Genomic DNA, 12,205 nt, shown 5'->3' with positions numbered 1-12,205 from the left:
TGTACTACACTGTTTACGGTCATTAAAGTGGTCGAGTGAGCATAGAAGAAGTCGCCCCGTGTTTTCTCTTCACCCATACCTCGAAATGGATTATTAACGTCGGTCCATACCGAAGGCCGCGTTACACTGGTGGCAGCGGGTTTGTGGAGATTTGAGTTTTGCCGGGGATTATCAAGATAACGTCCTGTAAGTACCAGAGACCTGCGCTGTGGCTGCACCTGCTATCAACATTTTTTTTTTTTTCTCTTCGCGCCTCTTCGTGTCGCCGGGGGAGCGCCGCGGGACCGCCTCATGGTGCAGTTGTTCATGCTACTCTGGATTATGGACTTGCTAGCTCACCGCGGCTAAGACTGTTGAGTTACAGGCGCTCATTTTTAACTATCCATGGACTGTTACAGTCGAGCCATATCTGTGATTAACCATGGCCAGTCACAATAACAGTTGGAACGAACTGCCCTTTCACCCTGTCTCATCCCATGCCATGTCACAGTACTGTAAAGGAGATTTTCCACATATTTTCATGGGTGATGGACAAGAGGACTTTTCAAGATGGTGCAGATGTTTTGAAGTTGCAGTGGAGGCTACTCCTAATTATGATGAAGACAGTTTGGCTAAACTGCTGCCCACACGCCTGGGTGGTGCTGCTTTTAGTTACTGGGATAGCCTGTCTGATGCAACAAAAGCTGACTATACTACAGTGAAAGAAAAACTTAAAGCTGTTTTTGGACAGACTGCTTACCTGTCCACATTTCAAAGTTATGTCAATGCACGCACTCGCCTGCCCGGTGAGGCCCTGCCAGTATTTGCTGCTGAAATTAGCCGTCTAGTGGAGGAAGCTTTTCCCACTTATGGACAAAACGCTAAAGATGGAGAGAAATTCAGATGCTTCATTGCTGGAATTGAGCCATATCTGCAGCTGCGGTGTCATGAACATGGTGTGACAACTCTCGAGTCTGCTCTTAAGTTTGCACTGCAGATTGAGATAGCACATTATGCTAGTAGAGTGTTTTCATCTCCAAACACTCTGCAGGGGGTTTCTCAGGCACCTGCTGCACCTACTGTGCTTCCTTTTGCATCAACTCACCTTCCTGTCTCTTCCACCTCTCTCGGAGTCCATTCTGCCACCTCTGATGATCTTCAGAAAATGCAAAGAACACTAGAGACGCTTTCAGAAAGAGTGGAGCAGTTACAGCTGGAGGTGCAACGCCAGCGACGAGATACACGACACAGCTCATCTGACTACAGAGCTCGTCAGCGGAGCCCTGCGCCTGATAGTGGACAAGGTCACAGTCAATACTATCCTTCAGACAGAAACATCTATAGAGACTCTTCATATGATAGATACTCAGCTCGAGAAAGCTACAGATCTCCAAGACATGTAAGAGACTGGCGTGACAGTCGGGATTTCCATACACGTTCTGGATCATCTGAACGCCATGCACGTGACTACAGCCCAGCACCGAAGGATTACAGCAAGCGTGGTCGCTCTCCTGACCGCCATGAGGACAGACATTCCTCTCGTCGCTCTCCAAGTCCTGGACATGTACGTTTCCAGTCTCCTTCTCACTTCAACAAGGTAAACTACAAGTAGTTGACAATGAGGGCCAATTGCCAGCTACTGACTCTACTCAGGCCCATAAAGACATTAAAGCCCCACCTGCTGACTTTTCCAGAGACAGTTTATTTTCGATTAATGTGTCAAAAAGATATGTGTCCATTGTGATTGAGGACACTGTTGTGCATGCTTTTGTTGACACCGGAGCAGACATTTCAGTCATCAGTGAGGATTTTAGGATGTCTACAACTGCTCTCCATAAAAAGCCCATGGTAAAGCAGTTTGTTCCTCTCACTGGTGTCACCGGTGATCCTCTGGACTCACTTGGCTCAGTCTCAGTTAATTTAAGTCTTGCCCACAAGCCAATGACACATGCCCTTCAAGTTGTCAGAAACTGTACGAAACCACTAATTCTGGGCTGGGACTTTCTGGTTGAAAATGGCATTATTGTAAACACACGCAATGCAACTCTCATAGTAGATGACAAAGTAGTGCCACTGGTTAGCCCACATCAGTATGTCCCTAAACTATCTGATGTCACAGTATCCTCTACAGTGACAGTCCCCGCCATGTCAGAGATGGTCATCACTGCTAAACTTGAAGTACCACTCAAAGGACTGATGCCTCATGACTATGTAGGTGTGTTTGAACCACACTACACTATTCACTCATCTGCTGGTTTTGCATGGACTATAGCGAAAGCTGACCAAGGTTTCATTTATGTGAAAGTGGCTAATCCCTCCAGTGAAGAAGTCATCTTACACTGTGGCACTCAGATTGGGACGTTTCATGCCACAGCTGAAAGTAGCACAGATGAGTACACTGTGATGGACAGTTCTGTGTGTAACGTCAGCCGTCAGCTGCCTGTGTTGTCCAAGCCATCTGTACTGCCTGATATTGCAAACCCTGATCTCACACAGGCACAACAGGAGAAACTGAAAGACACATTAAGCTCATTCTCAGATGTGTTCAGTCAGCACTCATATGATTTTGGAAGGACACATCTGATCACACACAAAATTGCAACTACATGTGACACTCCCATCTCACAAAGAGCCTATCGTACCTCTCCTTCCATGAAAGCAGAGATCCACTGTCAGGTGGAGGAGCTTCAATCTCGGGATCTCATCGAGGACAGTACCAGCCCCTGGGCCAGCCCAGTGGTCATGGTGAAAAAGAAAGATGGCACATACAGATTTTGTGTTGATTTCAAGAAACTAAACTCTGTTACTATCACTGATGCGCATCCTCTCCCGAGAGTTGATGATAGTTTGGATGCACTATCCGCCTCTCAGTTTTTCTCCACTATGGACATGTCAAGTGGATACTGGCAAGTTGAACTGGATCCTGCAGACAGACCCAAAACCGCATTTACAACAGGTGATGGTCTCTACCAATTTAAAGTAATGCCTATGGGTCTGAAGAACTCACCGCCAACTTTTCAGAGGCTGATGGAGCTTGTTCTGCAAGGTCTTCACTGTACAACATGTGTCATTTATCTTGATGACATCATTTGTATGGGACGGGACTTTGAGGATCATCTTCAAAATCTGACAGACATTCTCACACGATTCAGACAAGCAGGTTTGAAACTAAATGCAAAGAAATGTGAGTTTTGCAAATCTGCAGTCAAATATATGGGTCACATTGTTTCACGTGATGGACTGGCACTGGACCCTGTCAACCGCCAGCGTATATGTGAGTGGCCTGTCCCAAGGTCACCTACTGAGGTACGAGCATTTCTGGGATTATGCTCTTATTACAGACGCTTTGTACACAAGTATGCATTCATTGCTCACCCTCTGCACAGACTCACACAAAAACAGGTGCCGTTCGAATGGACCTCAGAGTGCTCAACAGCATTTCAGACATTGAAAGATGCGCTCACTTCCCCTCCCATAATGGCATTTCCAAACTTTCATCAGTCATTCTTGCTCAGTACAGATGCATCTAATTATGCCATTGGTGCAATACTCTCTCAGGTTCAAAACGGAGAAGAACGGGTCATAGCATATGCAAGCCATGTGCTGACTCGCACAGAGAAGAAGTGGTCCACATATGACAAAGAGCTCTGGGCCATTGTTTGGTCTGTCAGATACTTCAGACACTACTTGAGTTGTTATCCATTTACAATCATCACGGATCATCGCCCTCTCCTCAGTCTACGGAAACTGGATGTCACACACGACCCCACAGGACGTCGAGGTCGTTGGGCTTTGGAGTTGGATCCGTATCAATGGACAATAACACACAAGGAGGGAAAGAAACACACCAACGCTGACGCTATGTCACGGATTCCCCTCTCACACGACCTTGTGGTTCTGGATGGCTCCTCCTCTCCTGTTGATCTGGAAACACCGCCTCCAGTTTCAGAGTCACATGATTCACCGGTGCAGCATTCTCCAGCCATCAACACCACAGCTCAGATTTGCTCCTCAGAAAGAGACACTGCTGTGGTTCAGACAACCAACACAGGTATGGAGCTGTTGCAACACACACTTTCTGATCAAAGTGATGACATTGTGACTGAACAACTTTCTGACCCCATTCTTTCAGAAGTGTATAGATGGGTACAGCACGACAGACGACCTTATCTCAGACATGTAAGAGGGAAAATCCAAAGAAAACTTTGGTGGCAATTCCCTAAACTTGAACTATGTAATCAACTGCTTTGTCGAAAAGCTCACACAGCACCAGGAAAGCCGCTTGTGTATCAGGTGCTGATCCCCAACACGCTGATAACAAAGACGCTGAACATTCTGCATGGCAATCCCTATTCAGGCCATTACAGTGCTGATCGCACATTCAAGAAAGCTATAACCATGTGCTATTGGCCAGGCATGAGATCTGATATTGATAACTTTTGTGCTGAGTGTCATACATGTGAAGCTTACAGGAAACCTGTGCCACAACACAGGGCTCCCCTACAGTCCATACAGGCAGAGAGACCATTCCAGTTTGTGTGCACAGATATTACTGAGCTCCCACTCACCTCACAAGGTCATAAGTATGTTCTGGTAGTGCAAGATCATTTTACAAAGTATGTTAATGCTTTTCCAATGTCAGATCAGAAAGCTGTTACAGTAGCAAAACTACTTTGTGAGAGATATATTCCTGAACATGGAGTTCCAGAAGAACTGTTTTCAGATCAGGGACGACAGTATGAGTCAGAAATCATCCAAACAATATGTCACAGACTGAACATCAAAAAGAAAAGGACCTCACCATACCATCCTCGTGGAAATGGGATGGTTGAGAGATTTAACAGGACTTTGAAAGGACAGTTGGCTAAACTCATTCATCAGAATGGGGGTGAATGGGACCACTATTTGCCAGCAGTGGTTCTCTCCTTTAACTCTACTCCACATTCTAGCACTGGATACTCACCTTATTTTCTTGTGCATGGTAGAGAGCCTCGTGTTCCAGCTGGTGTGACTCTCTCTACGCCGGTGGTGTCATGGACGCCACAGAACTATGGCTCAGAACTGGTGAAACGGCTGGACACAGCTTTTCAGAATGTGCACTCTCATTGTGAGGAGCAGCGACTCAAACGTGAGTACTACTTTAACAAACATGTGAAGTTTAAGCCTTATCAGTGTGGTGATCTGGTGTGGATAGATGATCCCACAACGCAGAGACAGAAACTTGAACCTAACTGGACTGGACCTTACAGAGTTGCCTCATCTAATGAGAAGGGCCTCATATACAACCTCTTGGATTTGAGACATCCTCAGGCGGGATCAAAAGTTATTCACTATGATCGACTGAAACCTTATCGTTCCACTTGGGACACAGCTTCAGTACCAGTGAACCAACCTGTGCCCCAACAGCCGATGGACACTCTCCCCAGCTACACATCATTATCTGGTTCACTCCCCATCTTCCCTGGACAGGCTTCTGCTCCTGCCTGCCCCTCTGTTCCCCTGCTGCGGAGACCTTCGGGACGGGTCTCACAAGTCCAGCCACATGATAACCGACAGACTGCCACGGCTCTGGCACAGCCTGTTGGGACACATTCTGGTGGCCCACCAACAACTCGGTCAGGGCGGGTTGTTCGGAGACCACAGCGGCTCCTGCTGTGAGCAGCCCTCTCCCACTTGAAGGATGGATATGGACAGTTATTTTCTGGTGTTTGTCGTTTACACGGAACATGTGCAAGTGAACAGTATTGGAGATCAAGGAGACACATGTATTAAAAACAAAAAAAAAAAAAAAAAAAAAGAAAAAAATGTTGCTGAGTTTAAGTTGAATGTGACTATACTGTGTACTGTATGTTCCATGCGCTTTATGCTGTATTTTCAATATTCAGGTATTTCACAGGTTTGAAGTAGCAGTTTGCCTGAGGGTATAAGAGTTGTAAAATGGAAGTGCATATAGTACAGTTTTCAGGCACTTTTGCCAGACTGATTTTGCTGGTTATTGTCATTCATGTGCTTAACTGGGGTTTACTAGTTCCGTATGTGCCCAGCAGTTATGGAGTGCTTATTTGCTCTTCTGTATTTCTGTGTTGGGATGAGATTTATTTTTTTATTTATTTTTTTTCATAACCTTTGAAATGAGGACATTTCATTTGAAGAGAGGAAAGAATGTAAGATGAGATTTATTTTTGTGTAGATCTACTTGTTTGTTTTTATGTTCTGTTTCTTCATTCAGATTAGGAACTGTTTAATGTAGTAGTGATGTTGAGGATTGGCGGAATGATACAGTGTAAGAAAAGAGGTAATGTGGCACATCGTAAAGTTCTGGGTTGTACTACACTGTTGACGGTCATTAAAGTGGTCGAGTGAGCATAGAAGAAGTCGCCCCGTGTTTTCTCTTCACCCATACCTCGAAATGGATTATTAACGTCGGTCCATACCGAAGGCCGCGTTACAATAGTGAAAGTTAGAGCATTTCCACACGCACAATGCGAAGGGAACTCAAGGGATTGGGATTGAACAGCTGTGTAGCCTTAAGAACCACTAACCACTAATCAGTGAGACTAATTGGAAAAAAAGGCTTCAATTTGCTAGGGAGCATAAAGATTGGACTCTGGAGAAATGGAAGAAGGTCATGTGGTTTGAGTCCAGATTTACCCTGTTCCAGAGTGATGGGCGCATCAGGATAAGAAGAGAGGCAAATGAAGTGATGCACCCATCATGCCTAGTGCCTGCTGTACAAGCCTGTGGGGGCAGTGCTATGATCTGGGGTAGCTGCAGTTGATCAGGTCTAGGTTCAGCAACATTATGTGCCCAAAGGATGAGGTCAGCTGACTACCTGAATATACTGAATGACCAGGTTATTCCATCAATGGCATGGAATGGCACCCTGATGGCACTGGCATATTCGAAGATGACAATGCCAGGATTCATTGGGCTCAACTTGTAAAAAAAAGTGGTTCGGGTAGCATGAGACATAATTTTCACACATGGATTGGCTACCACAGAGTCCAGACCTTAACCCCATTGAGAATCTTTGGGATGTGCTGGAGAAGGCTTTGTACAGTGGTCTGACTCTCCCATCATGAATACAGGATCTTCGTGAAAAATGAATGCAACACTGGACGGAAATAAATCTTGTGATATTGCAGAAGCTTATCGAAACAATGCCACAGTGAATGCGTGCCATAATCAAAGCTGAAGGCGTTCCAACAAAATATAAAGAGTGTGTGACTTTTTTTTTTTGATGGTGACTTTATTTGGCCAGGCAGTGTACATGAACAAAAAGCTTTGACATCTGCAGTTTGTGTTGCATTTGCACCGTCCTGGCCTACACACAGACATTAGGTAAAAATGTACTGCCATCACTTTTTTTTTTTTTTTTTTCCCCCAGACAGGGATGTACACGCTGAAAACCAGTTTGTCTCTCGGGAAACTTCTGCTGGTCAGGCTGGAGAAAGATCCTCTGTTTGTTCTCCCAGAGGACGAGTGGTACTGCTCCAAAATAGTGGTGACGACTCCGGATGGAGAAGTCCTTCTTTTCCCCTGTTACAGATGGATCTCCAGGGGAGAGCGGGTGGAGCTGAGGGGAGGGAGAGGTCTGCCTCAAAACACACAAATAATCAGAAAATTACAGGACAACATTCAGGGTTTAATGCCAAACTTTGTATTTGTACTAAAGTCATGTTTTTTTATGTCTCAGCCATGAAGACTTTTGAGGACGACCATCCCGTGTTGACTGACCATCGGCAAAAAGAGCTGATAGATAAGAGGAGCTTGTATCAGTAAGTTGTCATGTATGCCCATACAGCTGCAGTTTGTCTTAAAAGCTTATGTGATGTGTCTTTTAAAATTTCCTCACCCTTTTCTTGTAGATGGGCGATTACTGATCCAAAGCTCCCACACTCCAGCGATTTCGAAAATGTATCTGATCTCCCAGCTGAGATTGCCTTCTCCATGTCCAAATTAATTGAAATGCTTTACGCAAAAAGAACATCGTAAGTCTAAGACCTATTTGTAGAACAAAACAACACAATTTTCCATCAGTCAGTATGGTTTCTAATTATCTGCATTATGCTCTGCTTTTGTTTTGCCCATTTCCTCATTGCAGTGGCGCTGAACTCATGTTTAAAGGGCTGCTTGGCTCCACCGAACAATGGGATAAAATTGAAGACATCAAAAAAATCTTCTGGTTCAAAGAGACGTCAATGTCAGGTGAGGTGGAGTTCTAGCTTGGCTATTTGACTCACTTTTCTTGACTCAACTCTTATAGATTCATAATAACAGGTAACTGTTGTTACAAGCATACATTTGGCAAGAAGTAAAGTTAACTAAGCAGAAAAAACATTAAATATTAAAATGGTACACATCGTAATGGGTTTTAAACATGATGGTTACAACTGAGAAATGTTTATGTGGTTTAAAGGGTGCTGAGGTGCAGCTGACTGACCGAAATGGCTAAGTACTGTCTCTGCTGCATGGATCACGGCTTATTGCTGGCCTTTTTAAAACAACACTATGCAACTTTTAAAGTAATTCTGGAGAAAGTACGTTGATTTTGGAGATTTGATCACAGACCTTCAAATGCCAGCACTTTGGGTTAATTTACGGATCCAAGGGCAAGGACGCAATTTGGTATTTACATGATCTGGGCATGAGACTAGTGTACCCCGCCAACCCCTGCAGCAAGTGGTAATGGAAGGATGGAATATATTTGCCAATTGCTTTTCTTCCAGTGTATGTTATAGAACACTGGAAGGACGATGACTTTTATGGATTCCAGTTTCTGAACGCAACAAACCCCAACCTGATCGAGCGCTGCTCAAAGCTTCCCCCAAACTTCCCAGTCACAGAGGAGATGGTGAAGCCATCCCTGGCAGAGGGAAGCTCTATGCAGATGGAAATAATGGTATGAAAGATGAGTGGGATTAAATTGTTTAGAATCATTTCTTTGGGAGATTATTTTAAGTAAGAGTTGTGCAGCAATGAAACATCCTTGTGTTGTACTCTAAGGTCAAGAAACACTTCACTTGTTTCAAATTGTCTTGACTATTCAACACACTGGTGCTTCCTTCTCGTACAGAAAGGAAATATATTCCTCTGCGACTTCAAGATGATGGATGGATTGCCCACTAAGGTGCATGATGGTCAGACTCTGCATGTGACTGCCGGTCTCTGTTTGTTCTATATGAACCCGGAAAACCAACTAAAGCCAATTGCGATACAGGTTAGTTACAAACTACTGTACAGTAGAGCAAATCGGCACAGATATTTCATATTTCATATCGAGAATCACTGGTATATTCACAGAGCTTTTGGTATATACATTGGTATTTGTAGTTGGCTGTGAGAATGCTCCACCATCCACCACAGTATTACTGTCAATTAGTAAAATAAAACTTTTTTTTTTCTCACATCCCAGCTGCATCAACAACCCTCCGAGAAGAACCCCATCTTTCTGCCCAGTGACTCGGAGACAGACTGGCTACTCGCTAAGATGTTCATTAAAAATGTTGATTTGATGCTGCATCAGTTGGTCTATCACTTCATGAGAGCTCACCTTTTGGCAGAAGTTTTTACCATCGCCACTCTCCGCAGCCTCCCTGTCATTCACCCCCTCTACAAGGTATAATCACACAGTGATTGGATGTTGTCAAGAATTACCTCAGGAAAGTTTCACGGTGTCTGAAATCAGAAAGATATACCGTATGTTTAGCTTGTTGAGGGTTTGTTTAATCGTAGTTCTTTGATAAAAGGGAACACAATCAGGCCCCTATTCCTGTTAATTCAAGCGTTTTCATAGAGGTGTTTGTTTCACTTTGGTGGTGACACTAATTACATACTTTTGAATTTCTCTTGATGAACAGCTGTTGATCCCTCATGTCCGCCACACTCTTCAAATAAATACCATGGCACGCAAATCTGTTCTTGGACCTGACGGGATTTTACACACAGTATGGATCATAAACATGTACATTTCTAAACAGTCAGATCTTTATACAAAAATTGCACTTCTGTGTAAACCACATCTACCTTCTGCCTTTCTTTATTTAGTGTGATTTTGTGGTTCACGGATTAATCTGATCCTTATTATTTTTGTATTATGTATTATTAGAGTTCACTCGGATGGGACGGGATGATGGAGCTCATGAGAAGGTCTCTCTCTGAACTGACCTACAACTCTCTCTGTCTGCCAGAGAACATCACTGCACGAGGACTGGAGTCCATCCCCAACTTCTTCTACAGAGATGACGGCCTGAAGTTGTGGGATGTCATTGGCAGGTGAGGTGGCTGCAGAGTGTTGCAGCCCAAGCACAAATGTAATTAAAAGAGTTTAGTTTTTAAAAAATTACCCCATTTTTCACCAGCTTTGTGAAGGCAATAGTGAAGCACTATTACCCTCGGACAGCGATGTCCAAAAAGACACTGAGCTGCAGGCCTGGATCAGTGAGATATTCACACATGGCTTCTTAGAAAACAAAGCCTCAGGTATTCCCCAAGTTCTAAATTAAACACAACATATCGATTTAAACATCATATTAGCCTATAGTATATTGACAGTTTCATTAACTGATAATGATTCTGCCTGCAGGTTTCCCAGCAAGCTTTAATACCGTGGAGGAAGTGACCAAGTTCGTCACCATGGTGATCTTCACAGTGTCAGCTCAGCATGCTGCGGTCAATAACGGACAGGTAACCTCGAACCTAATCATTCATCAAACACTTCACATGAATGGAACAAGCAGCAGACTTGTGGGTAATGTAGGCTGCAGGTTTTGAAAAGAGAATACGTGGAATATAAAAATGGCTCTCTGTGGTTCTGCTGTAGCCTATTGATTTTGATCATTTGTTTCTAAACTGTCCATAATGCTTCCTTTTCAAAAGCTGGTGCCTACATTCCCCACAATGCAACTCAGCCACTGAGTGACATCACTGGAGGCAGTTTATCAGATCACATGGAGCTTCCTCGGGAGTCACAAAAGGCTTTATGCTACTTTATTCACATATTCAGTACTACTCCCTTAGACCTGTAAGCACACTTTAATGTGTAAAAATGGTGAAGTTACCCTTTAAACTTAGTTTGAAGATGAACAGAGATAAACTTTACACCTTGAACAGATGAGCTCCAGCATCAAAACAACGATCCCATTCTACACAGTGAAGCTCAAGCATCCAAATAAGAAAACATGTTTAAAGGAGACTTAAAGGAGAACACTGACAGGAAATAAAAGTAACACATGTGGAAACTTCTGTCATCACCTAGTTTGACTTCAACTCCTGGGTGCCAAACGGCTCGCTCCTGCTGCGCAAACCTCCTCCAACCACCAAGGGCCAGTCAAGCATGGAGACAGTACTCGAGACCCTCCCAAATGTTGGAGAGACGGTCAAGTTTGCAGCAATGTCGTGGGTACTTTCAGAAGAGTACACAGACGTGGTGAGTTTGGTGATGACGAACGATCAGTGTTACGTTGACAATTTGGATGTGTTTTAAAAATTTAAAATAAATACTGCGTCAGACTGATTTTCATTTTGTCATTCTTGCAGGTTCTCCTCGGTACCTACCCTGACGAGCGATTCGACGAGCCTGCCCCTAAGCAGATGATCAAGGACTTTCAAGCCGACCTGTCCTGCCTCAGTGAAGCAATTACAAAAAGAAACTCTGAGCTCGAAGTACCCTACACATATCTGAACCCTGACCAAATAGAGAACAGTATAACTATTTAACTAACTCAACTAAGCCATGTTAGCTTTCTGCATTATTAAAGATGCCCATCCATTTTCTTAACACCTGTCTGTCATGCTGGGTTGTATGTTAAACTTTGAATTTGGTTTATACAATAAGTGATGCATGCTGGGAGGAGAAGACTATGTTTTGATTGTATCATGTTAAGTGGTAATTTTGACGGTGCTGCTAGCCTGGCTGCGGAAACGTTGGCTGTGTCCCAAATCACCCACTACTTTCACAAACCATTGTAGGATTCTTTGAGTCAGCTCTACAGGGTATAATATACGCTTTCTGGCGGCTCAACAAAATGGCAAACTCATTATGAAGTCCATATAATAGTGAAACTGCGTGTTTTTTGGAGCCGGCGTTAGTCCTCTTTTTATATTAAAATATATCACTGATGTTCCCTCTTTAAAGGAAAATATATATTGCTTATTTTCAGGTGCTTAATTTTATTTTGGGGTTACTACTAGAATGATTTTACATGCTTTAATGCTCAAAAAATAC

At 43.7% G+C, this 12,205-nt stretch overlaps 1 pseudogene; it reads left to right on the top strand.

Annotated features, from left to right (window-relative positions):
- The first annotated feature begins 3,202 nt into the window (after positions 1-3,202).
- On the top strand, positions 3,203-11,758 carry LOC115573731 (hydroperoxide isomerase ALOXE3-like; annotated as a pseudogene).
- Positions 11,759-12,205: the final 447 nt, after the last annotated feature.

This window comes from Sparus aurata, chromosome 22 (assembly GCF_900880675.1).
Source record: "Sparus aurata chromosome 22, fSpaAur1.1, whole genome shotgun sequence".
In the NCBI taxonomy this organism is placed as follows: domain Eukaryota; kingdom Metazoa; phylum Chordata; class Actinopteri; order Spariformes; family Sparidae; genus Sparus; species Sparus aurata.
Note: the sequence above shows the minus strand (reverse complement) of the source record. Positions and strands in the feature narration are given on the sequence as shown.